A 24,603-nucleotide genomic window follows, 5' to 3' on the forward strand; every position below is an offset into this window, starting at 1 on the left:
TCCCAGCCCGGCACCACCTCGTGTCTGCTTCTGCAGGTGCCCACTCTTTCTGCCACCAGAAACAGGAGGGAGTCGAGCTGTCAGGAACGGTCACCCCTCGGAGCCACTCCACCCCCCCCCCACCATCCCCCGCCCCCGTCCTGGAAACACATCAATCCAGCACAGGAAACACCACCTTCAGTCAATTTCAGGTGCTAATGACTTATTCAGAAACCTAATGGATGTGTGATACGTCTGAATCGCAGTAAAGTGATCATTCTACAAACGTTTTGAAAATACCTATAAGTACACAAAGAATACAAAAGCTACTGATAAACTCACGGCCGGAGCTACCTCAGTTACTACCCTACCTCCTCACAGTCCTTTTCCACGTTTGTTTGTTTGTTTGTTCAGGGCTGCCCCTGCGGCACAGGAAAGTTCCCAGGCGAGGGGTCAAATCGGAGCTGCAGCTGCCGGCCTACACCACAGCCGCAGAAAAGCTGGATCCGAGCCGCTTCCGCGACCTACACCGCAGCTCGCCTCAGGGCCAGATCTTTAACCAAGCGAGGCCAGGGACTGAACCCACATCCTCACAGACACTATGTGGGGCTCTTAACCTGCTGAACCACAACAGGAGCTCCCTTTTTGGTTTGTGGTTTTTTGTTTTCTCTTTTTCCACATTTTTAAAAACTGACCACAGAGTACATACATTTTCCCGTCCCTTCCACTTGACTGTACGGCGTTGGGACACGTCTGATTTAGTCACCGATCTACCTTTTAAAGGGCAGCCTAGGAGTCCCTGCTGTGGGCCTTCTGTCCCGTGCGTCCCGCTCCCCGCTGCAGGACGCAGGGCTCTGGTCCACGCTTTATGTCGTGGCAACACGATGGCCGTCTTGGCTCACAGATCTTCCCGGCTTTAATTGGCACCCTCCAGGTGTCAAGTCATCCCCAGCCGACCTGGCCATTCCCGTCGCTTCTGTAGACATTTCCATGTCTCTTGCTCATTTTTAAAAATCCATCAGCAGTTACATCTTGTCCCATGCATGGCTAGTATCATTTAAAGGAGTCTGAGGCGCCTCCCCAGGGTGAGCTCCTGGTGGGCCTGCAGCAAGGGTCCCCCAGGCAGCGCCCGGCCACGGCAGAGACACAGCAGTTTCATTCCTCCAAAGGATTCTGTTTAGCAGCAACTCAACTGGAGGAGAGCTGGAGCTAATATGGACATAGTCAGTGCTACGTAAACATTTGCAGGAGACACGCTCCTTAATAATGCACGGTGAGGACCTGCTGATGAGCGGTTAACAGACGCACGATGGGAATTGAATTTAAAGCAAAGACATGCAAATCAGTAACACTTCTGGGCGGGCGGACCCCTGACCCAACCAAGAAGGCGAGCCACGCACACGGAGGGCGGGTCTCCGAGCCCGGGCACACCATGCACGTGGCTTCTCTAACACACGTGCGTGCACACAGAGTGACTTCCTCCTGCAGTGGACGAGAAGAGGCTTTACCCAACTCAGAGGGTTACGCAGGCGTCGTCGAGATCCGGACAGGATGGCACTGAGGGCAGAGAAGGTGGCGTCTCGGGGCTGGTTTTGATGTGGTGATCACTGCGGGTCCCCGGCGTCTTCCTGGGGCCCCGCCGCACTTTAGAACCGCCCCTTGGAATGCGGGGTGAGGCTCTGAGCATGGCTGGGAGGCTCTCAGTGCCCGGTGCAGATCCCGATGGCCGGAGTGGACCCCACTGGGCACTACACGCCACCTGATGGGGCGGCTCAGTCAGGTACCTCTTTGAGAAGTGGGCCCCTGCCCCATGTATATCGAATCGCCCCGACGGCCGACCTGTCTCAGGCCGACCGGGAGGTGTCTGAGGAGGGGCCAAGCTCTCTCTGTTCCTGATGGCTACGCCGAGGCCTGTCACAAAGCCACAAGTCAGCAACATACCCTGAATGTTTGGAAAGGGGAGACGTGCATGATGCCCTTTTCTCATTCGTGCTCTGCCAGCCTCGTGACAGAGCCAATTGGGACGCGCTGACTATTTCCACCCCTGAGATGCAGCCGAATACACTCTGCTGCCTTCAGAAGCTACAACCTACCGGCCACAAGCTCCCTGAACTGCTCTGGGCCCTGCTCTTCTGCAGACCACGGGCATGGCAGGAAGAGACCCTCCCTCCTTGAGCGTGGCCCCTGCGAGCGCGCCAGCAGAGCCAAGGCAGGCTCAGGGTGCGCAGGGGTCTGGCACCAGGGTGTACCTCACCAAGCCCCCCCAAGAAACACAACTGCCTTCAGAGGTGCCCGAGCCAAGACCCCGCTGTCCTCTGCAGCCAGCAAGCTTGCCCAGTGCCCAGGGGCAATGTCCCCTCTCTCCGGGTGTCAGAAGGATGCGGGGGCCGGCCCTCACTGGGTCCACGAGGGTGGAGGTGATGGCAGAGGGGAACGAGGCTGGCTGTCTCGCCAGACACACACACACACACACACACACGCACACACACGCTGGCAGGCGCGCTCCGTCAGTACCTGTGAAGTCCTCTGCCTTTCTAAGCTATCTCTTGGAAGCAAGAGGCACTCATAACTAAAACGGATAGAAGACAAGACGGGGGCCTTATGGATAACCCACTTCTCACTGTGGGCCGTTCGCCGGGGCACAAGTGGAATAAAGAATCGAGAAGAGCCCCACCACTCGCGAAGCAATCCCCAAGCAGCCCCCCACCCCCACCCCGAGCCCCGCGGAAGCCACCAGCTGTCACGCGGGCAGGAACGCCCCCTTTCCACCTCAGAGCTGCCAGCGATCTGATAGTGCCACTTCAAGATCGACTGCTCCCTCTCGGAGGAACCAAAGGAGAGCTTTTTCCAAGCTTATGTTTATTCGTCGCCTTCGCAGTTGCCTGCGAGACCAGTACGCCACCATTTCCGAGGGGCACACGGTGAGCGGGGCTGGGAAGCAGCAGCACGACCAGGCCCCCTGCCAGGCCTCCCCAGGAAAACAGTTGGCACAGCACATCGTTTTTTCCCTCTTGCAAATTTCACCTTTCAGACCAAGGAAACGAGCCCACGTCAGGTCACAGCCGCCGCCGGTCCAACACGGGGAAGGTAGAGACCCTGGCAAACGAGCTCGGCCACCAGAGTGTCACCGCAGGTTCGGGTTTCCAGGGACAATTAACAACAGCTGCCATCCTCAAACACCCCAGCCGGCACCAATAACCAAGACAAACAAACTTCACCTATTTCTCTTTTTTCTTTCTTTCTTTTTTTCGATTTCAGGCCGCTCAGTGCACCAACAGGGCTGGGATGCATTTCGCTCTTGACTGGCCACAGTAAGATTGCTAATCAGGATTACTTGACTCAGTCAACACTGATTTCAATAAAAAGACCCCCCAAAATTATCATAAATATAGAAAGTGCGGGCGGCAGTGACAGGTGATTAAAATCTCATTCACTTGGAATCAGCGTGATTCGTGGAGGCGGAGGCAGGCCGGTCCTGAGTCTGCCTTGGGGATGGTTATCTGCCTTCCTGGGAGGGAGGCGTGCACGGGGACCAGGGGACCCGCAGCCCAGAGTCGTGGGGCCCCGGAGCAGGCTGGCAAGCAGGGGTGCAGGGTGCGGGATGCGGGGCGGGGGGAGCTGATTTGGCCGAGGAGTCACCCGGCTGGGCGTGTGAGGGAGACAGAAAGGCCGACTCCCAACGAAAGGCTGAAAACTCACACTGACAGTGAGCATCCAGAAGTACCTGCAGGGCTGGCCCCAGCCTGTTCAGCATTCCCAATGCCATTCGAGTCAGGCCAAAGGGATTCCTCCACACGCAAGAGAAGGAAAAAGGGTCTAAAACCCACAGAAGCCACGGCGGGTCCAGTGGACCCATGAGTGGACAGGAGGGGCTCCTGCTGCAGCCCCGGGGACCCCGCAGGCTGCCCTCCGGGAGAGCTGGGCTGCCAGGCGAGTCTCCAGCAGAGCCCCAGGGCCTCACTAGGTTCCTGGGCACTTCCTCACCCAGACCCCCAGCAGGGCCACACCTGGGAGAGGGCAAGGGTGTGACAAGGACAGCCCATCAGGGCAGCTTCCCCCAATCCCGACCCTGCCCTGCCCATGCTAAGCCCTGGGTCTCAGCCTGGCACACCGTGTAGACAGAGGACCACCCCGTGGATGGAGATGCAGCCCTTGGCGCCCATGCCCTGCCCGTACTGGGGTTGTCCGAGTCGCCAGTGAAATACAGGATGCCCAGTTCAATCTGGACTTCAGAGAAGCAGCGACGAATGTTTTAGGATAAGTATATCCCATGTGGTGTTTGGGACATACTTATCCTAAAACATTCGCTGCTTCTCTGAAGTCACGATTGACTGGGGGTGCTGTGCTTTGTGGGTAAGCCCAGCCCTGACTGAGCGCACCCCTCCCTGCTCTCAAACCCCTGCGCCCAAACTCCATTCCCTGCTTGCTTCTCTCCACCGGCAAAGGCGTCTCACCCCCCAGGACCTAAGAGGCCTTCCACTCCTGGGCAGTGACAGCTTCCTGCTGGGCTGGCCCAGGGGCTCCGTGCAAACCCCGCGGGCTCTTGCTACAGGTCCTGCCTACACAGCGGGGCCTCCATCTCAGCCACCATCTCTCTCTCTCACACACACAAGTTTACAGCTGCCCCTTGTACACAATAAATACCACTGACTCTAACCCAGGCCCCCCGCGGCACAGAGGGTCCTGGTGGTGCCTCTTTCCGGCGAGGGGCCCCTGCCCTCCCTGCCGGCTCACGCACACACCGAGTGGAGGGCTCAGCGCTGGGGCTCAGTTCCCAAGGTGACTCCCTCTCTCCCTCCAAGTCCCTCCTGTTCCTTGGGGCTCCCTCTGCTCCCCTGGGAAGAGGGTAACCCTGCAGGCCACGCACCAGGTGAGCAATTGCACAGGTGCCAGGTAAGCCGGCCCGTGGCTTCAGTGCAAGCTCCCCACTGGGATCTTAGCTGACCCTCCTGGGGTCAGACCCCGCGGAGCCCGGCGGAGCCCTCACGGAAGCCCAAGTTCATGCCCTGGGCAAAGCTGGGCCTCGGGAACCTTCTGGAGCCCCTGGAGCCCCGCCCCGCAGGTCCAGATCCAGATCAGGAAGGTCCTCCCGCAACAGCTTGCTGTGGGCCCAGGGCAGGGGAGGGGTCTGCATGGCCTCCCCCCGACCCAGGGAGTGAGCGGAACCCTCCTGGGGCCCCGGGGCTGCTGCCCGCAGAGGGGCCTGGAAGTCCCTGTCACCTCTCAGCCCCCAGCACCCAGAGGAGAGGGGGCCCCTGAGACCTCAGCTGCGGAGAGTCATGGGCCTAACCCCGGCCTGGGGTGGGAGGGAGGACCCAGCACCGCCTCCCCAGGCACAGGGGACACTTCCTCCTGGCCTGCCAACTCCCGCCAGCAGGACCTCCTCGAGGGCACAGGAGGCGCCCTGCCTGAGAGAGCCAGCCTCCTGACAAAGCCCAAGACCGGGAACCCAGTTCCTGCACCCCCACAGGTGACACCTCCTGAGCAGGGCCACTGCAGCTTGCCCATGGCTATCTGCACAGGTAGTCCAGGCGCTGGGGGCCGCGTGCCGTCCACGAGGGCCAATGAGCCCAGGGGCCTGACCTGAAGTGCCAAGGGTTGCTGCCACCGGGTCGGAGCTCAGACTGACGCCTACGCAGCCCAGAGCCCAGCCCCTGCCCCACCCCAGCCTCAGGCAGAGCGGGGTCACGGGACAGGAGAGGCCAAGGGAGGCCCCAGGCAGGTGAAGCCCATGAAAGTTGGGAGCAGTCAGCGACAGGGCCCAGAGCCAGGAGATTGACCGGGGGGGGCGGGGGGGGGGGGGGCAGTGGCCGGTGGAGTCTCTGTTGGACAAGATTCCTGGGTGGGAGGTGGGGGACACAGGACGGGAGGAGGTGCCACCCTTGATGTCCTTGGTCCTGGACCTCCCGGGGCTCACGATACAAGACTCTAAGCCGTGGTCCACCTGTCACCCCGCCCATGTCACCACGGGCTCAGGACAGGGAGGTTCCAAGGCCAGCGACTGAAGAGGGGGCAAACAGAACCCCTCAGAGCTGGGAGGGCCTCTGGGAGGAGGCAGCAGGCCCCCTGCAGCCGTGGGAACTTGACCACACCCCTGGGTTCCAACAGGTAGAGGGAGGCCTCGGGGCAGCAGGCCCGGCTCGAAGGCTGCACAGAGGCCCCCAGTTTGAGCAGAGGGCTGGGACGCTTTCCACAGTGTGCAGCTGCAGGACTAGGACGGGCCTCCCTCAGGGCCTCTGGGAGGGGCTCCCTGAGAGCAGAGGGGCCCCTGGGGACACACCAATGGGCGAGCGAGACTTGTGTCCCGCTTCCCAGCTCTCACGACGCATCAGCCCTGTGGCAGGGCCCCTCCCCTGCCTCTCGCTGGAGGTCTGGTGGCCCACCTGTCCGTCCACAGGCACCTCCGTGTGCACGTGGACCAGAGGGCCCGTCCACGTGCCCGGGACTGGACCACAACTGGGGCGCCTTGGAAAAGAAAGACCACCACTGGGTGGCCCTGGGCCGTGTCTGTCCCCGCGGGGGGTCTGGGTCACAGCTCGTGCCATGGCAGCTGCTCGGAGGAAGTCCTTCGCCAGCCCGTGCCCTGCATGACAACACTGGAGGGATTTCCAGGGAAAACACTTCCTCCCTGCCTCTTTCAACCTGAACAGGTGAAGCACGATTCAAAAAAAAAAAAAAATCATCCTTTTCTTGATGAGATTTTCCATTACATGGGCTCAGGGGCCCATTCTTATAAAACACATGCGTCAACATACTTAACAGTGGCACACACACCACTTCCCAGCATGTCCGCGGCCACCGCAGCCACCACCGTGCCCCCTGTTCACACAAACTGTAAAGAGACCAGAACATAAACATCCTTCGGCGAAACCAGCAAGAAGCTGGAGCTTTTCTGCCCAGGAGGCTTCAGGACGATGCTTTCTGAGGGACCCTCCCGCAAACGGAAAGCGCTTTGCTCTAGAACGAGAGCAACTGTCTTTTCTTTCTAATGTCGATGGGAAAGGGGGACATGATTACATGTTTTTGGATGAACAGCACAAGCAGGTAGGAGCCGGGCCATGGGTGAGCGGGCGGGCGGCCGTCTTCGCCAGCTGTCACCCAAGAGGAAGGACGGATTACAGCTGGACGGCCCGGGCACCCCTCGCATCCTGGCCTCTGGCCTTTGCTCAGGCGCTAAGAGGCCACTGACCTGGGGTCGGAGGGGGCAAGACGCTACCGAGGGCCCTCGTGGCTCGTGAGACCAACCTGGGGAGGCGGGGAACGGTGGGGGCAGAACCAGGACCGACCCGCAGGCCAGCCTTCTGGATCCCATCACCCTGACAGGGGATGAAGACACGGGCTTACGGAAGGGACCAGTTGGCATGTGATAACTCAATTATCCCAACTCGATCCTTTCAAAGCTCCCTGAACCTCTGACCTGTCCCAAACAACAAGGCCTCTTTGTCTCTGCTCCCTATGGATGCAAAGCCGCTCCACTGCACAAAAGAGCTCGGAAACCTCACGCTCACTACATTTCTGGACGGGACAACCTCACCCCACCAGACGGCGGCACCTCTTCAGGCTAAGGACACAGGTAGCTGAGACTTGCTGTGCTTCGCACGAGCACAAGAGAGGGGGCATAGCGATGTTAAAGCTGATTCCTTAAAGAAGGTGGGACCAGACTGGCAGCCCGCGCCTTCCGCGCCCTGTCTCCTCCAGCCACTCTCCCCTCCCCCAGCTCAGTGGTTCTCCTGTCACCTCACAAGGGACAGACAACACGTGGAGGGTCCCCATAAATCTGAAAACAAAAGTAAGATTTCAACGCACATCAACAACCCGAGAGTCAAAAATAACCAACAGTGATATTCAACAGCTTCCCCAATGACAGCAGCTGATGTGTGGGAACTGTCCTATCCATTAAGGTTTCGTTTATGTTTATTTTTTGCCTTTTAGGGCCGCACCCGGGGCAGATGGAGGGCCCCGGGCTAGGGGTCTAATTGGAGCTGCAGCTGTCAGCCTACGCCTCGGTCACAGCAACATGAGATCTGAGCCATGTCTGCAACCTACACCACAGCTCATGGCAAGGCCGGATCCTTAACCCACTGAGTGAGGCCAGGGATCGAACCTGCAACCTCATGGTTCCTAGTCAGATTCGTTTCTGCTGCGCCATGCCGGGAACTCCAAGGTTTTGTTTAAAGAGGTGCTTTCTGTTGCTGTGCTGCTCGGTATTTGTCTGTTTTGTCAGCTCTGGTGAGAAAAATAGTTCAAGGGGAATCCAATTCTGCAGCAATATTTGCATCTTCTACTAAGACATCCACAGTATTGTAATTTTGCACCTCTGGGTGTCTCCAGTCCTGGAGCCCAATCAGACGGAAACCCGCGCAGCACTGCTCATTGATAAATGGAATTAGAATTCCCACGTGGAACTAGAAATCCTCCAGTGTCGACGGCAAACTCTAGCCACAGGCGAGCTGATGCCAGACTACGTCTAAATTTTTTATAGACCAAGAAGGTGGTACCAACTTTGTAGCTGCTCTTCTCAGTAATGTTTTTAAACACCGCACTCTGATAACAATTACCCCAAGGCCAGTGGGTGTTTCTGGTTCTAGATGAGAGGGGTCCTTCAGGCCCCTCTGACCCACGGCTCCATCTAGAGCCCCGTTCCCAGCAGCACCTCGGTGGGGGGTGTTGTGGGTCACTCTTATTTCTGAGCACAGGCTCTGCTCGCCCGTCGCTCCAACCTACATCAGCTGCACAGATGCTCCCGGGCACCCATCCAGCAGACGCAGTCAACACCGCACACCCTGGCTTTGCCGCACAAACTACCCGAGGCCACTCCCCACACCCCCCACCACGCAGACGGCGGGGCCCCTCCATGCACACCCGTGTGCACACCGCAGCTGCATGGTACACGCGGTTCTCAGGCCTCCTCATCTCTCTCAGACCCAATCCTGTGATTTGTGGTCACAAAACCCCTTGTCTTTCAAGGCAGCCAAGAAAGAAAGGGCTCGCCCGGGTCACCCCAGAAGCCCAGCTCAGTCCCCCAGAGCTTCCTGGGGCCGTGCAGGGCAGGTGACTGGCCAAAGGGGCCTCCATGGCCTGGGTTCAAATCCATGCTGCACCCCTCCCAGCTCAGTGACCTCAGACAAGCTCTCTAAAGTCTCCACACCTGAGGAAATGACCACAGGACAGCAGCTCTGGGGCTGCGGGCGGAGCCCTGACGCAGCGAGCACTCAGTTGACACAAGTGGCCGTTAGCACCTTACTTGTGACAGTGTTGGGATTTGTCACGATGGCACTGCTGCCCCACGCTTCTCCACACACCCGCTGAGAAGTGTGGGGTGGGCAGAGGTGGGGGCCCGGCCCGCCCCTCCTGCTGCACCCTCAGAGTCGGGCCCACAGTGCCCGAGGCCGCCAATCCCCAGAGACCTGCCTCTGAGGCCCAGCTCTGGCTGCTCCCAGCCGGGGCGCCTGCGACAGGCCTCGGTGAGCTGGGCTGGCTGGAGTCACCAGGCGGACCTGGCCCGGGCCTGGGGCTGTCCCAGCGAGAAGCAGGCCCCATCCACCCAGCCAGGAAGGAGCCCTTCTGCCCCCTGGGATCTTTCTTGGAGACTGGGTGACAAAGCATGGGGACACATATGTGTCTGAAATGAGGAAGTAAGCCCCCACCCTGACAGGTTGAGATTATAGCAACCACCCATCTGTGGCCCGTGGCACAAGGCTGGAGGCATGAAAGGACCCTGGCGGGGCTCTCAGTTTACAGAGCGGCCCAAGGTGGGGCCTGGGGGCCCCCCACTGAGAAGCAGGAGACACAAAAGCCCAAGACCTCGGGGAAGGAACGACACGACACACGCACACCCGTGCCCCCTCTGTCGGCATGCCAGGCGGCCAGGCTGCCCTTCCTGAGGCCCGGGATGGGGACAGCAGCGGGCCCCCTCTTCCAGGAACCCGACATCACCCAAGAATGGTACCAGACCAGGAGGTGACAGAGCCAGGCTGCCCTCAGGGAGAACTCCTGGGAGGGACCGGACCCACAGAGGCACCAATTAGAGGTCTGCCAAGGTCCAAACTCCCACGGGGAGTTCCCATCGTGGCGCAGCGGAAACGCATCTGACTAGCATCCATGAGGTTGCAGGTTCGATCCCTGGCCTCACTCAGTGGGTTAAGGATCCGGCATTGCCGTGAGCTGTGGTGTAGGTCACAGACGCGGCTTAGATCTGGCGTGGCTGTGGCTGTGGTATAGGCTGGTGGCTACCACTCCGACTTGACCCCTAGCCTGGGAACCTCCATATGCTGTGGGTGTGGCCCTAAAACAACAAAAACCTTCCCACGGGCAGAGAGCAGACCCGCGCTGAGTCATCCAGGGCTGGGCACAGGGTGGGGCCCCAAAGCAGATGGGGGGAGGAGAGCTGGGGGGGGTCAGGGAACAGACGCTGAGGAACCTGGCGGCTGCAGGGGGACGAGACCACCGACAGAAGCAGTGGGCCAGCTCCCCGTCCTCACGTCCCTCCAGCTACGAGACAAACGCCTCCATCATTCGGGGAGCCCGGCCCCCTGCAAGGGCCCGGGGGCCTCCGCTGGCCTCTGGCTTCCAACGGTAGGTCCCTGCACGTCGACTACTCTTCCCTCGCAAGGACTTGGGAAGAGGCGCCGCGGCTGTGCTGGGGGATGCGCGTCTCGGCGGACGGGGGGCGGTCTTACATCTCCCTGCTGGGGAACCGTGGCTGCGTGGCCCTCTGCACACCCGTGACCTCCACCCCAGGACGGCAGTGCAAGACACACTCGCAAAAACACCCCCCCAAAGTCACAAGGGCAGAAAGGATATTTAACACGGATGCTGCGGGGGCAGGGGTGGAATTCAGTCAGGTAAATTCCAAACAAAAGACGACAAATCTAAGCTGTCACTTTCCCAGGGCTCCGGGCCACCACATGCCTGAAAGGAAGGCCACGTACCACAGGAGAGTGGCAGGCACCCAGGAGCTCTGGAGCTGCCAGGTGAGCGCCACCTGCAAAGGAGGAAACCGAGGCCAGGGGTGGGGGTGGGGGGAGCCGGGGGCTGGTTCATCCAGACAGAGCACGTCTCTGCTTTTCAAAGCACGAGATGGTAACATTTATTTCTTCTATATAATACTTCCTGTTTGCCGGTCTGGTACATGCATCTGAATCTATCATCGGTAAGATCTCATTTTTAAATGAAATCCATGGAACATCACGCTAAACGTTTAACACAGATTTGGAAAGACCACAACGGACCCCGCTCCCTTACAAACTTCACTAGGGGTGGGGGAAGGCACTTTTGCTGCAGAACGCTCAGGTAACAGGCCGCCATCCACCTTGAGGCCGGCTGCCTCAGGGTTGCTCTGGCACCGACCACACATGGGCATGCATATTCAGCGGACCTCAGAGCAAGGGCCTTGCTAATTTAGGGTATTTACTTATTTATTGCTTTCTAATGGATGTGTTCCTCCAGATTCTAAAAGAAAGGCTGCAGATAAGGCAGATTTCCGTCCTCCAATCTCAACCGCTCTGCCTGCGTGATGGGAAGTGACTTTAAGCTCCCCAGGCTGCACAAAAAGCCAACTATTTCTTCCACACAAACAAGGCCAGTCAGGGTGTCTGCAAGCTGCCAGGCGGCTCTTCATTACAGCCATGCCTGACCCGGCGTTCCCAGTTGGAGGGGATTCCGGTGGCTCTCCACAGACAAATAAACAGCCAATACTTACAGGGGACAGCCTTGTAGAACCGATTCCTTAATCAACAGTTAAAGAAGCAAATTGGATTTGCCCTATCACAAAAAAAAATTAATTCCAGATTGTCGTTTTTGTCTTAAGTACAAGGAGGTTGTCTTATAGGCTTGGCTGGATAATTTCATTTTAAAAGTATCTCTAAAATTCGACATCCCTTGGGACTTGTGGTTTTCTCCATCATTATATAACTGTAAACTTCTGGATGGCAGAGATTGGATAATTTCTTTCAGCTGGACCTGGCCCCCTTGGACGTTTCAGTGCCCCTGGACGCTCAGGACGAGCGCCAGCGTCTGGCCAGCGCTCCCAGTCGGGCTTGGGAACGAGACGGGTCCCCGGCACGCAAATCACAAAGTTGTAGCGGGTGAGACTTTTCTGATTGATTCTCCTAAACACATTTTCCTCTCTCTCTGCCCTTAGTTAAAGGAACTGTTAGAGATTCTTTGCACAGGCTGCCACCACGCCAGTGAGTGAAAGAAACAGAAACACACACACACACACACAGCCTCTTAGAGGCTCTGGGGTTGGAGCCTGTTGAGCGGTTTTTCCGTGCCGAGCTCTTTGGGACCATATGTTCACGCAACGTTAGGGAGGGAAGCTGGCCTCCAGCACAGGACAGGCCTGGGCCAGCAGTCCCAGCCACGACCGTAAAACGCTCGGTAAAACCGGCGGCACGCAAGGTGCAGCATGCGCCTCCACGGGTGAAGGATGCCCGGACGTTGCCAGCCCGGGTGCGTCATCTCTGCGTGGACTACGTTATCATAAGCCTTTATGTTTTAATCCATTCTTCACACCGTGAGAAAAGCAAAATATCACGCGTCCAGTGATCAAGTTATTCCTGTGAAATCCTAAATAAGATGAGAATGTTATTAAAGATATTTATCTTACACAACACGAATAAAATCAATGTGCATGGCCGGTCCGGCATCCTGTTACAGCAACATTCAAATATACGGTTTAGGTGCGGGGGTGGGGGGGGGCCGCTTCTCCTTCCAGACTGGTCAATGAGGAGAGGGCCACCGAGCACTTCTCTCAGAATGTGCGCCTGGCAGCTGGACGCGGAGGGGAGCATTTTTATTGTTAATCAATGCCAATCAATTCTGAGCCTTGATGTTAAATAGGGGTCGATACCGCTGGCTGCAGATGAGATCTGATTTCAATTGGTGAGCAAACCTGCAGAAGTTTTTAATCATAAGGTAAATCAAGGCCTGGAACATAAGTCAGATGAATTAATATAGGCCGTGCAGGACCTCTCCTGCCACTGATCCAGCACGAGGAAATCTCTGTCATATTTCATTATCACTCTTAGGGCAAGCTGAAGGCAGCGTTTGGGGAGCATTTTCTGAGTGGGAGCTGGAGCGCCCCTCGCACCGCACAGCCGCCCTCCGACAACTGCAGGCTGCGAGTCCACCGAGTATAGTTATACGTATGCCCCATGAATCTCATTTTATGCGATTAAGATCCATAAAAATTCAATAGCTTTTCTTCTGCAATTCACATTTTACCTGGTGAAATATCATAAGAATTTCATTATCTTTGCAGCTGTTGCCTAGGATCAAGCAAAGGTTATTATCCTCTTCGAAAACACTATAGAATATGTACGAAAATGTCAGGAGGACTGGGCATTTAAAGCTTGATTTTTTAAAAGAAAAACACTGTCTGAAGTTTAGAATAAACTGTACTTGACATTTATGTTCCGTGATGCATTTCTCGGTAAACTGATTTTGCGAGGAAATTCTTTGAATTCGGCTCAGTGGCTGGATTGTGAAAGGAAAAGGAAAAATGGGGAGGGCTGGGTGGGGGGGAACGGGGGGGGGGAGGCAAGGAAGGGAGGGAGGCAAGGAAGGGAGGGGGCCCCCAAAGCCACCGCCCCCCCTGCCCCGCCCCCAATCAGACCTACAGGATTCTGTAACCTTTCAGCTAACCCTCACCATCACCGAAGGTAGCTCGGAGAACCCTAACTGATTGCCAGGACCTAATCCTATGGATCATTCAGGCCCGTTTAGAGCATTTGAAGAAAAATGGCCAGTGCAAAGCCGGTGATTGACCAGAGAGCTCTGTAAATCACGCCAGTTCGGCACAGTCCTCGGCCTCCACGGCTAGGGTTCCATCTATGATGATAAATTAGCATTAGATGGGACCTAATGAGTTTACTAAACATTTGGGATTTGTGCTAATAAACTGGCTCGCTGTGAACTCGCAGAAGCAAGGAGCAATCCCGGGGCTCCCCCTTATCTCCGTACATGACAGTGAAACCACGCTTCCAATCTGCGATCAATTCATCATCCGACACCACTGTACATTCTTCACAAAAAGATAATTACTGCTTCCCTGGATCAGAGCGCTCATATTTCCTTGGAATTGCAGGCTTGATAGCAGGCACTGTCACCACTTCCGCCGAGCCCCACTATACAGCTCTATTTATGATCATTATTTTCGCCTAAACAAGCCTTTTTCCTCGACTTGATAACAAAACCTGCTATGATGAGAAGGGAACAGCTAAGGCATTGTTTCCTCTGTGGAGGGCTTTTACGTTTAGCGGAGGCCGCTGACAAATATTTTATTCAGGGCATTAGTAAAAGTTTCCACTCGTTAGAAGATATCGCTTCTGTTTCCTTCAAAAAAGAAAAGAAACAAATCCCGTCCCCGGCTCTGATTTGTTAAAAGAAGAAGAAGAAAAAAAAAAAAGGGAAAAGAAAAGGAGCAAGAGAAAAGCAAGTAGTGGAACAGAGAATAAATCAAAACATGATTAAAAAGACCATAGCAGTTTTCAAACCCCACGTCCCCTGGCTTCGCTGCCTCCGCGTTTCTGGACCCTCCGTCCCACCGGGCGAGGGTCCGCCCTGCCGACTGGTCAACTCTGTTTGACCCCCAGCACACGCAATAAATTACCATAACACACAACTCTGAAACAATGTAAATTAGTTACTGCTCACAGTCTAATAAATGGGAACAAATGTGTTTGGGGCTGGAAGGGGGTTCTGGAGGCTATAATTGCTGGGAATAATTATAATGGGGTCTCAGGAAATACAAGCAGCAGTCACTTGTCATGACAAATACCCCTGGCCCAGCAAACAGGCTTCTGACCACAGGACGTGTAACAGCCCCATTTTTTTTTTTTTTTTTTTCTGGCCCTAACGTTAAAATGCACTTATGGACCTTGCTTTCCTCACGAGCATGTAAGGACGCCTTTTGAAAACTACACAGCGTATCTCAGTGGCAGCCTGTTCACAACCAAGCCAAGCTCATCTTCACTGTCAAGCTTGCCTGCGACTGGCGCGCTTACAGACTCCGAGAGGGAGCAGCACGTCCAACACAGAAGCTTGGGGGACCCGCAGAAGGAGGCGAAAGAATATCGGTCATTTGGTGGCGGTGGGAGAGGGAGGACCTCGGCTTGAGCCCACCAAGGCACACCTCCGGATGGGAAACCGAGCCGTGTATTAACTTGCATACCTCATTTATTTGCTCAAAGTCGTGCTCTTTGGGGGAAAGGGCTGTTATATTTAGAACCCGCTTGTCAAATTTAATAAATGATAGTTATTGCCATTTTTCCCCCCCGAAAGCACTTTCCCAGATCCTTCCCACCTTTCCCTGGGGCCCCGGCTGACCAAGCACCGCTGGGCAGCCCGCGTCTCGGTGGCCGGTGGCCGGAGCCGGCCCATGACGACGACCTCGGCCGGCGGGGATGCGCATCGCGTCTGATCCGATCCCCACTTATTTCCTGACGTCAGAGGACGAATCGCTCCACTGAGAAAACGGAAATGGACGCGGAGCTGCCTTGGCAGCACTTCCGATAAGCGGGTATCAGGAAGGGGAGACACAGAGAGGCCGCCCGCCGGGACCACCCCATCCCCGCACACTGATCTGATTTACAAACCCTTCCTAATGTGAAACAAATGCTGCGGGTGTGAATTCATACGTAACCATAAAAACCCGTGCATTACTCTGTCTCGTATTAAATACCACATATAACTCTCAGCAGGTTTTATGTTGTGTTTTACTGTCAGCAATGGCTAAAGCTGGCCTAACATTTTGTTTGGCAATTAGGAAAATTTGTAGTTTAATTTATTAAACCAAAAAAGCCAACAACTACACTCAATGCTGAATTCATTCTGTTTTTAGGCCACAGGGTAGCACATGTGCCTTGCTAATAATTTAATCATTCTCCTTTTATGGCCTGTGCTATTTAAATATTCCAAAAAGTAATACTGGGGTGGGGGGGAGCCTGAAAATAAGCAAAATTGAGTCATGCCACTTAAATAAACTCTTGGCAAAAAGTTTCAATGTTTTCATTTCTTTGCAAAGTAGACAACTGCTTTAAAAAAGGCGGGGGGGGGGGGGCCAGGACATGTAAACTTCCAAACTCCCCAGAACCCAACAGACAACATCCAAACATCCAAACACCTTGTACTTCAATAAAAACGCCAAGACAGTCAATGCAAGGAAAAATATTGCCCAGAAACCTTTAAGAAGGAAAAAAAAACTGAAATTCACAAAGTATTAACAGTGGCTGTGAGGCCACAAAAACACATGGAGGAATCTTAAATGTATGTTTCTAAATGAAAGAAGCCAGTCTGGAAAGGCAACATGCTGTACTGTTCCATACTGTACAGAATTCAAACTAACTATGGACACACTGAAAGGACCAGTGGTCCCAGGGGGTGGGGGGCGGGGGGGGTGCCAATGAAGAGGCACAGAGGCTCTCTAGGGCAGTGAAAGAAACTATTCTGTAGGACCTCATAAAGGCAGATACATGCCACCGGGCATTTGTCAAAACTCCCAGGCTATACAACACCCAGACTAAACCCCCCTGTAACTCTGGACTTGAGTTCCTGGCAGTGTATCAGTGCTGCCTCATGGACAGAAGCACCCCCCCAATCGGCCAAGAGGAAGGGGGAGGGGCTCTCCTTTCTGCTCATGCTTCTGTAAAACCTAACACTGCTCTAAAAAATAAAGTCTCTTCATTTTTCTAAAATCAGTATCAGAGCACTTTGGAATCCACATTAAATGCAGAGAAGAAAGGCCAGGTTGGGATGGTGTGTCGCTGGGGCGGCGGCACCTTCAGTGTCCCTGCCCATGGCCACCAGCTCCCCAGCACCCGCTTGTGTCTCCCAGGCTTCCCGCTCAGCCCCCGAGGTCACCCTGCGGAGCAGGACACATGGCTCTGAGCCATGGCAACGTGGAAGGCACATCGGTATGAACCTGTCAGGACAGCATTTAGGTGCCTGCCAGCCACACCCCCTGAGGCTGAAGGTCTTCGAAAAACTTAGGGGGGGCTCAAGAAGGAACCCTTCCTCAACAGGCCTGGAGGGGGGGCACCCCACCCCGCCCCAATTCAAAGTGGCCCTGGGGGGCGTTATTTAAAATAAGAGGGGGAGGGGTGCCCTCTGCCCCGGGCCTCGGCCTTAGGCCCCATCCCCACGCAGAGCTGGGTGGCCTGGCTGCCCGGCCCCCACGTGCCCGCCGTGGGAAGCGGGCCGCCGGCCGTGCCCTTAATCGAATCCCACGCTTGTGCTGCACATATGTCACCCTCAGATGGCCCCAGACCAGGCGCGGGCTCCAGCTCCGCCTGCTCAGCGACTCCACAGCATCCAGACTGGCCAGGGCGGCGAGAGCGTTCTGTTCCCGTGAACAGGGACACAGCAAGGGCGAGGCGGTGGTGCGGCTGTGGGGGGCACCATTGTTGCAGCCCGGGCGGGGATGGCAGGCTTCCGCGGTCAAGGGTGGGCTTTCCCCCTTGGGCGATTCGTCACCACCTGGGCTGCGCGCGTCGCTGACGGTGGCACCCTGCCCCCCCCACTGCCTCCCGCGGGGCGAGGCGCGGGGGAGGGGCGGGCGGGGCGGGCGCCGCGGGCGCGGGTCCGGGCGGCGGGCGCTGGGCCTCCTCCCCAGATGTGCGGGCGGCTCGCTCCGCGGCCGGCAGAGACTCTCTGGAGCCGACTCCTTCCGCCAGCGGGGCCTGGGCTCCGGGTCCTACAACAACACCGCTGGAGCCCCTTCCTTTCCGCACATGTTAAACTCATTTCCTAGTGAATTATTGGGAAAGCAAGGCGCTCCCCCCTCCGCTGTTCTCAGAGGATGCACTCTGGCACCACGGCCCGCGTGCATGTGGAGTATTTTCTAGCTGACCAACTTCCAGCGAAGGAATTACAGAGGGGTATTTTTCATTTGTTCTGTTTGCAAAGGGAAGGGGAAATGAGTGATTGGAAAACAACCAAAATAAGGGTGTCCCTATTCCACCCCCCCCCCCCGCCCCGCACCCCCCTCCCCCCAGTGCGCCTCATCGAATTGTTTGCAAACTCACGGCATTTATGACGTGGACAGATAGTACTGTTTTCTGAATCAACAACAGCTTTGAAAACAGTTTTCCCAAGCTCCTTCCATTTAACGAACGCTAGTTACCCCAAAGCCTAAGCAGCTTATAAAACGCAAGCCAGAAAACCCCTAGCACATAAACCTCCTCCGCTTATTTTTCTAAATTATAGCCATATTTTTATTTTAAAGCATTAATAATACCAGCATAATGTCTCATTATACAGCGTTTTGACCACAAACATTTTTGGGAGATCTGCTACGAAGATAAACAAACAAGAGGAGCCTGTGTTCTGGCGAGCTGACGGAGTGAATGGTTTTCATTTTCTCCGAGTGTAAGCTCCAGAAGCTCTGCCAAGCACAGGTTAAGCTCCTTGAGTTTTCACTTCCTGTACCCCTACTTGTCAATCACTTCCTGTCTGCAACGACAATTTCCATCATTAGAGCCTGGAATTTTTATCTCCTCCAACATGCCACTGTTAGTTTGAATTCCGATCAATTATTCACCCCCTTTGAAAAGGAACCTACAATTAAGGCATCCACGTGAGCCACCGACATGCGGGAGGGTCGCAGCCTCCTGGTTTGGGTCCTAAATGCTCTGATGAGGCCAGCTTCTCCCGCTTTCGCCGGCCGCATGAGAAGGCCTCTGGCCAGCCCCAATTATCTTCTGGTGCACAGAGAGTAATTATTTGCTTCCTGTAAGCATGCGTAACAGAACCCGGAGTTTGGACGGCTTTCCACAAGGTAATCCAATTCATCCGAGCCATCCTAACACAATTACAGGCACTGGCAATATCTTTGCTTTTCACCTGATAAGGCTGCCGCAGAGGCCCGGGATGGCTTGCGTCAACATACCTCCTGCAGGATAGCTTCTGACAGCCCTGCGTTTCGGCCCCTCCCCTCCCTCGCCCCCTGCCTTTGCCTACCCGACAGCATGCAGTTCCCGGGCTCCTGTGCACAGCAGCTCCAGAGAGGCTTCTCCCTTGCACAAGCACACAAGAATCAGGGCTGTTTCAGAGGGTTGCGGAAGTCATTATGGGTGTGTGGCTTGTTTTAAAACCCGGCCTTCGACGGGCCTGGCCGTGGAGTCCTCGCCCAGGCCAGGCCAGGCCAGGCCAGGCGGCCATAAATCTCTGCAGGCCTCCTGGGCCTAGACCAGAGATGCCGGAGCTGGGCCTGGCGGTGGCTCTGCACCGCGTGGCCCGTGACTGCACGCTGGCACAGGGTGGCAGGGAGCCCTCAGACTTAGCACGTGTGATGTCCAAACCCTAATCCCGGGGCTTCCAGGGAGAAGAAAACAGAGTGGGAGCTGTTTCTGGTGTCTCCCGGTCGAAATGAAAGCATGGCATTGTGACTCAATAATGCGGCTCTTCCTCTTCTGTTTATTTTCAGAAGTTTATGCAAAGAAATGTTTCGAGCATGAATGAGCACGCTGAACTTTTTGCCTCTCTCCACTGGCGTGCCAGCGAATAAAACAGCCATTCACACCTGAGCACCGAGCAGCCAAATGGGGCCGGTGCCAGGCAAAATCGGATTCTTTGTAGCCACGGCCATTCATCCAAAGTGTGCTCTCAGAGTGCCAAATTTCTAGCCAATATTTTCCCTTCACCGAAGCCCCAGTGTACTAAAACAGGTCCTGAACCAGAGAGCCTCTCACACACACAGCCAACCCCCAGCGAAGGGCTCCGGGATCCCAGGCCTGTTGGCTGATAATTATATTCACATCTTGAAGAAACCCGAGAAGGAGAAATTAACACCAAACTATACTGTTTTCATTGCGTTATGCAGATGAAATGACAAGTTGTCGTTTAAGAAGTTAATAAACAGTCTCCGTTTTGCAGGTTATCCAAATGCTACTGAATAGAAAACCTTGGATCCCTAAATGATGTGTAATTAAAATTATTTTTAAAATCCTCCTTGACAGGCCGGGGCTTAGCCAAAATGTAAATGACATTAAAGAAGACAATGAATTTAATTTTATTTAATGTCCCTTTTTGCAGATCCTCATTTACATAGCATTTTTAACAAAAGCGTTGACCTTATAAACGCTGGCATTTGTACAGCTCCCTCGGAGTTGGATTTAATCACGCTCCGGCAAAGCCATGAGGGAGGAAGCCTTAAGTTCTCTGCTTGGAGATGGAGCAGGAATAAAAACATTGGGACTGGTCAAATGTTTATCCTCCCCGCTTCTGAAAACAACCTGACAAGAAGATGTAAGGGGCTAGGGAATAACCCGGTGCTGTTTGTAAGGCTTGGTAATAATCACACATAATCGTTTGGAAATATAGCTAATAAAAATATAATGAGTGTTCAGCAAAATCGGCATTAGGCCCAAATTACATGATATTAATACTTGAACAGGTGCAGAAAGGCGCTTTAAATGAGGTAAATGAATAAAATGTCCCAGAGCACAACTGTGTGTGCTGACAAAAAGTCAATGCCATGAATAATTCAGCGAGGAGGATTGCCAGCAAAGGTCGGCTCTCTTTGACCTTTGTGACAGGAAGTGAAAGGAAACACTGTTGACTAAAAAAAAAAAAAGAAAGAAAGAAAGAAAAAGAGAAAGAACGAAGGAACACCTCCGCTCGGGCTCCGGCTCCCCTTCTGCCATCACTTGAAAGGTGTAAACTTAAAACTCTTAAATGAGCCAAAGGAGGCTCCGGAGGGGCTGGCAGCCTAAACCTGTGGAAGGTAGCGCATCGAACTAAAGGCGATGGGAAATCGCAGACAATGAAAGGTTAAGTCAATAATATCTTCCTACAACCCAGTGTCAATTATGTATAAAAAAATCTGAGGTCAGCTGAAAAGTATTTTCAGAGCCCACAGGGTTGAAATTTTGTAACAGCTGTTAAATATGACAAAACTACCCCCCCCCCAAACTAAAGCTATTCCAAACTCTGTATGAAAGAAAATGGGATAAACAGATGTCTGGCTTCCAGACAGGAAAGTAGGACAGACTTGGAATGATAAGTCTCCCAAACTCTGAGCCCAGTGCCAGATTTACGGGGGAAGGGGCACTGCCTGCCACAGAGATGCCAGCGAGCAGGGCGCCCGAGACGGTGCCATCTGGACCCGCCCCGCCGAGCGTGCCCCCGCGCTGCCCCGGAGCACGCAGTGTGCGACCCGGCCCCTCTGGGCGGTCACGTCACCCGGCTCCCGCCACCTCCAGTCTGCAACAGTTGGACCCTGCAGCTCTGGTCCGGGGAGGCCCAGCACGGAAGGGGAGGTAAGCGCCGTACCTTCCCGGGCAAGGGCAGAGGCCCGAGGAAACACCGGGATGGCACGGGAGGAGGGCGAGAGGCTGAGTGTGGTTTTGGTTTATAGCAGCTACACCAACATCCTGTAATCATTTACAGCCCTTGGAATGTACGGGTGAAACAGGAGAGATTTATCTGTTCATAGTTGGGATGTGTGGACAATGGGTGTTCCTAATGAAGACCATCTGCTTTGTGTTTTCCCAGAAAACATTAGTCCATGAGGAAAACGATACTCCCGTCCTTTCCAGCAACACCCTCAAATCCATGCACATCCCCACACGCACGGATACGTACACAGACGGGGCTGTGTGTACACGGGGGTGTGTTCACACACACACGTGTGTGTGGTGTGTGCCCTGCGCACACGTACGTACTGTGTGGCTGTGCATGCACACATGTGCCCGCGCGTGCACCCACCCACGGGGGCCCCTGCCCTCCCTGCATCTGGCTCTCCGCAGGTCCCCCCCATCTCACCCAGATGCGGGCTCCCGCCGTGCGTCTTTACTGACCACGAGGTTTCTTCCCCGGGGCTCCGCTTCTCCTTTACCCCCGTCAGTTGCTGTATTATTTTAAACATGCCCTGGTAGGATTGTATCTGTGACACTACACCCCAAAAATGGCACTGTTTTATGGCGAAGAAAACAGTTAGCAAAAGTGAAAGCTTCCCCATCAATGAAAAGGGTTTCGTGATGCAAAAAACACCCTCACTTTTCTCCCTGTTTTTACGGAGGGGTCTCCCCACGCTGCTTGTGAGGATTTAAGGCTCTTCTGAAAGAGAACGAAACGGAACTGCGTCATTAATTGACTTAGGGCATCAGGGTCTGTAGAATATGCCAGCTCCCTGCCAGAACGGGGAGCCGACTTCTCCGCTCTCATAACACAGAAAAGCAGCCTCGGCGTGCGGAAGAGGCGCCGGGTGGGTTACAACAAATGTGGGCCCATTGATCTCAATTCAGGTTGGAGTGATTGGTTTATATCCTCGGGACAAATATGCCTTATCTGGTCAGAACCTACTAACTGTATCCAAAGGCCACAAGGAGCCAGCAAAGCACATTGTATATAATTCTTTTTTAAGCCAACTAACCAAGTGATGACATTGCTGATGGGGACCTGTAGACTGACTCACCAATCTGATGGGATATTTTATTCTGCAATACTCAGGAGGAAACACGGGCTTGAAACCCACATAGGCAACTAATTTTAGGAGGCAACACACACACACACACCACAGAGATGATTGTCATTATGAAATGGAAACACATCTCGGTGGCGAAGGGCTGCTTTTCTCGGAAGAGAGGCCCTCCTCTGGGCCTTCTCCTTTCTCTGATTAACACAACTGGCCCTAGTGAACACCAAGCTCTTCATTTTCTCCCCCTAGAAGTGCACCTTAAACTGGAGACTGCGCCAATACCGCAATCATTTCACAAGGATTTACATCAAGCAACAACATGCAAATAGTATTTGTCATGATAAGTGACAGCTCGCTTCAGAATGCTAAAAATGTACCTGCTATTTGTCATTACATAAAACCATCCTTACCTTAAAATCCCTAACATGGAAGGTGATTAAAATTCCTATCAAATTGTCATATCTTTGAATTTAGAAGCAGAACAGGTTTTTCATCAATAATTAAGACCTCCAAAGCATTTATGCCTGGCGTAAATGGAGCTGCAATCCTCCTTATTCAAATAAACTTGGTAAACCCATTAACCAAATGTTTTCACATTTTTCGCCTCCTCTCATGCTTCTAGAATATCAAATGATCACCCCCTTCTCTTAGGTTAGCGAGGCGTCAGTAATCTTAGCACATATTTTAATTAACCAAATAGAAGAGCATGTTCACTCGGACAAGCCGGATACATTTCTGCATATCTAAGGAAGACGTTTCCCATTGTGTGATAAAAATTAGTATTGAAAGTTCTTCAGTACCAAGACAGTCAGTACATGATTGAATGCTACCCAAACCAAAAGCGATCTGGAAGGGAAGGGCGCATCCAAAATGTTAGCCGAGTCCACGGGGCTCCTTCATCGCTGTGCCAGGCTAAAAACCTCACGACTCAAAAACACGTCATCTTTTTAAATGCATAAGGAGCACAAGTGGAAGACAATCCCAAAGAGGAAACACTTTACAACCCCACGCTAGGAGCACACCCGCAAGGCCTTTTCAACCATCCTACACCCAGACAAGATTCCAGGAGCGGCTCAAACACTTTCAGCCAATCAGAAAAAAATAATAATAATAATAAATTCAGTTGCAAGACAACAATCCAAGGCCATATACTTTCCATAGCCACAACACTAAAGGCAAATATAATTATATTGATTTTTGTAGTTCAAGTCCTATAAAGTGTTGAACTTGTTCTCAATTGCCTGAGTGACGGCCACAACTGGTCAACCCTATTTGATTACTAATAAGAGAGCTGTCCCTTCTGTCAGATACCGAACATTCTCCACTAAGCAAACAGCTATTCCAGCTAGTTAAACATTAGCATTGCTCTCCACTGGTGGCACATATTTCTTTAGGCTTAACTCATAGAGTTTTCCGGGTTTAATTTTTCAGACACTGGACAGCAAAGTTCATGATCAAAAGATAACTTTGTAATGAAAGCTGCTGAAATTCAACCCCTCTTCAAAACAGTCTGAACCTCTGCTTCACAAAACTGGTGTCATATGTACACATCTAGCATTTATTCGGCTTGGGTACCAATTTCAAAATCTGCAGTCAATCACACACTAGGCCTTTTGCTGTTACCCACTGTTAGGACGGAGGAAATCTTCCTCTCCCCCAGGTCACGGAAACCCCAGCGATTTGGGTGATTTGGGTGAGGGCTGGGAGAGGAGGGTGGGGGTGTTTTTGTTGTTGCTAGGAAAGCAATGCCAAGTGCATATTAGCACTATTAGGACTAATGATTAGTATCTTTAAAGGATGCAACGTTGCCCAAGGAAGATGATAAGCAGCAAGATGAAGAGCAGCAAATGTAAAGAATGCATACAGCTAATCTAGTTATGGAAATTAATGTTGGAAAATGTAACCAGCATGTGTAATTAGTTTCAATTATAACAACTTTGGTTTGTTAGTTACATATTTGCTACTTGACATAAAACGACAGCCACAATTGGAAAAAAATTAGGAGACATTTTGCAACTAATTGAGAGCAGATTCAATTCATTCTAACACTGGGCAACAATTAGGACCGGAACACCACCCAAGACTCAACTTCAGCTATCATCCGAGAGAAAAATAATGCAAAAATGAAATACTTGTTAACAAATTAGCAAAAAGCACTTTATGACATATCTCTGGGTTTAAAGCCAGAAACTCTCTAGGCATAA

The 24,603-nt window shown here is 53.6% G+C and overlaps 1 protein-coding gene and 1 long non-coding RNA gene across 16 annotated transcripts in view; one reads left to right on the forward strand and one right to left on the reverse strand.

The window, feature by feature from the left end:
• The window catches only part of EBF3 (early B-cell factor 3), a 115,659-nt gene that overhangs the window by 84,181 nt on the left and 6,875 nt on the right, over nt 1-24,603 (reverse strand). The window lies entirely within an intron of this gene.
• LOC110256834 lies at nt 18,940-24,335 on the forward strand. Its single transcript, XR_002338850.1, has 2 exons — nt 18,940-21,239; nt 24,196-24,335. It is a non-coding gene; the product is annotated as an uncharacterized LOC110256834 (long non-coding RNA).

The sequence above is a fragment of the Sus scrofa genome, chromosome 14 (genome assembly GCF_000003025.6).
Source record: "Sus scrofa isolate TJ Tabasco breed Duroc chromosome 14, Sscrofa11.1, whole genome shotgun sequence".
Classification (NCBI taxonomy): Eukaryota; Metazoa; Chordata; class Mammalia; order Artiodactyla; family Suidae; genus Sus; species Sus scrofa.